Source organism: Nilaparvata lugens, unplaced genomic scaffold, assembly GCF_014356525.2.
Source record: "Nilaparvata lugens isolate BPH unplaced genomic scaffold, ASM1435652v1 scaffold9339, whole genome shotgun sequence".
NCBI lineage: Eukaryota > Metazoa > Arthropoda > Insecta > Hemiptera > Delphacidae > Nilaparvata > Nilaparvata lugens.
Genome location: NW_024095083.1, coordinates 1,947 through 7,177, shown reverse-complemented (window position 1 = coordinate 7,177; position 5,231 = coordinate 1,947). Strand labels below are relative to the sequence as shown.

Sequence of the window (5,231 nt, the reverse complement as noted above, 5' to 3'; positions counted from 1 at the left end):
AAATTAGATCAGCGGATCACAAACAGATGGTGGGCTAATGAAATGCATTTGTTACCTACTTATATAGTACAATGATAGTTGAATCTCATACTTCTCTTAACATGGTTTTTGAATCTCATATTTCTCATCACATGATTTTCAATAGGCCTATGATATTTCTCTCCACATCTGAGAATCAACTAAAGATGAAATTAGAAGAAAGGATAGCATTCAATAAGCTACTTGATAAACCAAGAAATATAGCTATTTTTAAAACTGTCTTCCTCACGGAGTGAATAGGTACGTTGAGAATGCGAATACTTGCCTGATGAATAGCTGTATTGCTATGAGAAGGTTCATTCTTCATTTCAATGTCAAGTTGTTCAAATGGACTCTCATGTTTCACAATTTCAATCTGAAACAGAGAGGCAACGTTTTTACAACAGTTTATTAGAAGAATTGAGATATGGCTTTGTAGAATCAATTCTAAAGAATAATAGAATTTGATCAAGCAATGAGAGAGAAAATAAGAGTTTTGAATTGAATTGAAAAAATCTTTATTCATAAACATGTAAAAATACATATGAATAGTGTCACAGAATACTAAGGAATATAGCCTAAATACTTATTACAAAGAAATGTCATACACATAAAATATTATGAAAATTTCTGTAACGAGTACAGGGATAATCTTACCAAATATTCCTTCAACTCAATACCAAACCTTTTAACATCTTCTAAAAGTTTCATATCGTTTGGCAATTTTGAAAAAAGTGACCTTCCCCTAAAAACGGTTTTCCTCTCGAATAGGTCTAATCTATGTCTTTCAACAATTCTGCCATAACGGGTGAGGTAGCTGTGAGTCTGGTTTCTTATTTCTGTATTAGTCTTTCTATAAAACATGATGACATCATATATATATACTGCCCATACACTGTCATAATCCCAAGCTGCGAGAAAAACAATCGTACTGAATCACATCTTTCAAGCTTAAGAATTATTTTGATACCTCTCTTTTGCTGCTTGAGTATCTTGTCCAAATTCTTTTTGGTTGTACTGCCATAGATACAAAGTCCATACGCCAAATGTGAATGGATTATAGCATGGTATACCGATTTCAATGTCTGGACACTACAAACATTGGACATCTGCCTTAGAGCATAAAGAACTGTGGAAATCTTTTTCATAACATGGCAAACATGACTATCCCATGTGAGATTACAGTCCACTAATAAACCCAAAAACTTTGTTCTCTCTTTTGTTGCTATAATTTCATTATTCAATGCCACCCTGGGATATAGATTTTGGTTCCTACTCTGCTTTGTCATAAATGGGATAACTATTGATTTACTTGAGTTCATAATAAGATTATAGCAATGCAAATAATTATTAATAGAGGTTATTCCAATAGCAGATGAGATTTCTACATCCTGAACCGATCTACCTGAGAATATCATATTTGCATCATCGGCATATAGACAGACAGACGCTCTATCTTGGACCATCCTAGGCATACCTGTAACATAACACAGGAATACCGTAGTAAAGGACCTAAGATGGATCCTTGGGGAACTCCATACTTCAAGCTTCTTAGGTCGGAGCAATAGATATTTTTATATTTATATCTTTGAGACTCTTCTAAATGCTCTATTTGAACAAATTGCTGTCTGCCTTTCAAGAAAGTTGAAAACCAATTCAGCTCCTTACCATGCACTCCCATAGACTCTAATTTTTTCAACAGAGAATCGTGACACACACTGTCAAACGCACGACTTAAGTCTAAAAAGGCGCCGATGACCTTTTCCCCTTTGTCAATAGCATCAATCACAGTACTTATAAAATCCACACCTGCAGTGATAGTAGATTTTCTAGAGCGGAAGCCATGCTGTTCTTTATCTAGTATATTATATGTCTCTAGATATTCCATCAGCTGAATATATACAACACGCTAAAAATATTTTCGAAAACACAGATAATAGTGCCACTGGCCTGTAACAAGCAGGATATTTCAATTTATTAAGAGTTGATTTTATTTGCTTGTGCCTGTGTTCTGGAAAGTGTGAGAGTGATTTGATGAGATGATGGAAGCATCCATGCCTGACTGCGGGATTCGAACCCACGATCACGTGGCTCTAGCAGATTGAAGGGGTGCAACGCCTTAGTCGTCTCAGCTATCCTGGCCGGCAACAAGCATAGTTTGACAGATGAAGAATTGATTGACAGGCATTCATGATAGTTTTGAACCATTTTAAAAATATTTATCACCTGTGAATAGATTATTGACATCTACCCTTCTGAGCTCAACTTTGGCGATCTTTCCACCTGGAATTAATGTTATGCAATCAATTGAAAATTTTTTTATTGGGTAATGAATAATAATTTATATTAAAAGCTAATATTTCAAGTTTGTGTGTGTCTGATACACACATACAGAATGAGTCATATGTATGGAGACCCTTCAATAAGTTGGAGACTGTTGTTGATATAATACTGTAACTTTCAGGATAAGTTATTGGTCAAATACTCTACCTTTTGACGTACAAATGAATTTCAACCCCACATCAGGGGATGACTTATGTGTTGTAACTCGGATATTTTAAATGTAAACAACCATTGTGTGGTACATCATTGTAAAGGCCATTAAAAAACGAGAAATATGATAAAATTATTGCTCCTATGATACTTTTATCCAAAAATGGCAGCTGATTGAACTTTTATCAATTATATCTTCAAAAACTAAAACTTCAATAATTATTGTATTATGACACACAATGAACTCTTTCTCTCTATCAATGAACAGCTTACCGTACATTCAATTCAAATTTGGGTGTCAAAACAAATGTGAGTATATAAAAGAGTGTATCACATGCATGCAACTGGTAGAATGCTGAGATTTAAAAGAGATGCTGAAACTGAGATTTACTTTAAGCTGCCAATATTTTCTAATTCAACTAATGCCTAATTATTTTAGTGCTCCTCATTATAGGACATCAAAGCTCATAAACCAAGATGTAATAAATGTGTACTCACAGACTAGGTACTCCATATTTTGCAACAGAGAAACCTGGAAACTGCAGAGAAAAGTCATTTTTCAAGTTGCTCTGTACTTCAAGTTTCTTCAATAAGTATATTAAATTTTATCTCAAGTTTAAATTGATGGCCACTGTAATAGGAATGAGAGTAAACACGAAAAAGTATTTAATACCTTAAGAAAGGTTTTTAATAACTTGAACTATACAGGTTTCGAATTGGAATGAGTTTGTTTGGAGACTTAGTAACAGTAATAACAAATTCAAAACATATGTTGTTATACTACATTCTTCCCCCCAAAGAGTTAATGAATGTAGTCATTCAAATAATTAGGAGGTCTTCTATTTCTAAAACTTCTTCTTGGATATGTATTTTGATTTTCTTGTCCAGTAGTCTGTTGTCTAGGTTGTAAGCTCTCGGCAGTAGTACTAGTTTCGTTTTCTTGGTTTTGGGTTGCTTGAGGATTATGGAAGTATTCAAGTTCAGGTTCGGAAGTTGGTAATTGAGAATTTTCATCATTTTCAGAATCGGTTTGTTCTTCGTGATCTCTGTTTTCGTACTCTCCAACTGGAGCAAGATGACGTGTTGATACTGTGGTTTCTCTTCCATCAGGTAGCTTTACATGTGCATACTCAGCATTTCCATGTAGAAGTTGGACCTCTTCAACAAGTGGCTCATATTTAGATGTTCGATTGAATTTTTTAAATAGACAGGGCCGGAATTGAGAAGCCAAGAAGGAGCTGAAACACCATTGTTTCCAGATCTACGTGGGTGTAAGAACATACGCTCATGAGGAGTTTGATTTGTGGCTGTGCAAAGTAATGTTCTTGTTGAGCTAAGAGCATCTTCTAAAACTGACTCCCATTGATTTATTTCTAAATTAAGTGATTTTAATGCTAGCTCAATCGTTTTCCATAGAATACCATTATATCTTTCAACCTGTCCATTACCTGCTGGGTTGTAAGCAGTGGTTCTGCTAGTTGCAATTCCATGCGAGTTTAGGTAATTTTTCAAGTCTTGACTCATAAATGATGTTCCTCTGTCTGAATGTATGTAACTAGGAACCCCAAACGTAGAAAACAGGGTTTTCAGTTTTGATTTAACTGTAGATGATGACATGTCTGGACATGGGAAAGCAAAAGGGAACCGTGAAAACTCATCTACTATTACCAATAAATAACGATTTCGACTTGATGAAGGCAGAGGGCCTTTGAAATCGATATTTAGCCGTTCAAATGCAGAAGTGGCTTTAATCAGAGTCCCTTTGTGTTTGAAGAATTTGGGCTTGACAGCAGCACACACTTTGCAGGAGTTTGTTATACGTCTGATTTCATCAATTGAGTAGGGTAAGTTTTTACTCCGAACCCAGTGGTACAACCGTGTTATGCCTGGGTGGCATAGAGACTCATGTAAATCAACTAATAGATTTTCCTGATTTTGGATTGAAGAACATACTCTAGACAGAGCATCAGCAGCCATATTATCTTTGCCAGGTCTATATACAATATCGTAATGAAAACAAGACAGTTCCAGTTTCCACCTCATTATCTTTTCATTTTTCACTTTACCATGACGGTTGTTATCAAACATAAAAGCTACCGACCTCTGATCAGTAATTAGCTTGAAATGTTTGCCAACCAAGTAGTGACGCCATTTTCGCAGTGCTTCTACAATGGCTTGTGCTTCTTTCTCAACACTTGAATGTCTTTGTTCTGCTGGTGAAAGTATCCTTGAGAAGAATGCAACTGGACGGTTTGATTGAGTCAAAGTAGCAGCAATGGTGCTCTCAGATGCATCAGTTTCCACAATGAATTGTGCTTCAGGGTCAATGCAGCTTACTACAGATCCAATTATTTCACTTTTTATAGTTTCAAACGATTGTAACCCTGCTTTAGACAAGGGAAATGCAGTACGGGCAAGAGGAATCACCTTAGTGGCATAATCTGGTATTAGTGATGCATAATGTGAAAACATACCAAGGGTCCTCCTCAGCGATGCAGTGTCTCTAGGCGGAGGTAAATTTCAGTGGTTCCAATCGGCTGGGGTCAGGCTTGATAGTTTTGTTAGATATATGATAGCCCAGCAAGTTGATCGATTTCAGTGAAAATGAAGACTTCTCATTATTGATAGTTAGGTTGTATTTGTTTGCAGCGTTGATAAACTTTTTCAAGTTTATATCGTGTTGCTCCTGTGTTTTGCCACAGATTGTAACATCATCAAGG

The 5,231-nt window shown here is 35.8% G+C and overlaps 1 long non-coding RNA gene across 1 annotated transcript; it reads right to left on the bottom strand.

The window, feature by feature from the left end:
* Positions 1–34: 34 nt before the first annotated feature.
* LOC120349316 lies at positions 35–3,690 on the bottom strand. The gene is made up of 3 exons (XR_005570322.1): positions 3,010–3,690; positions 2,245–2,301; positions 35–394 (listed from the first exon to the last, which is right to left on the bottom strand). It is a non-coding gene; the product is annotated as an uncharacterized LOC120349316 (long non-coding RNA).
* Positions 3,691–5,231: the final 1,541 nt, after the last annotated feature.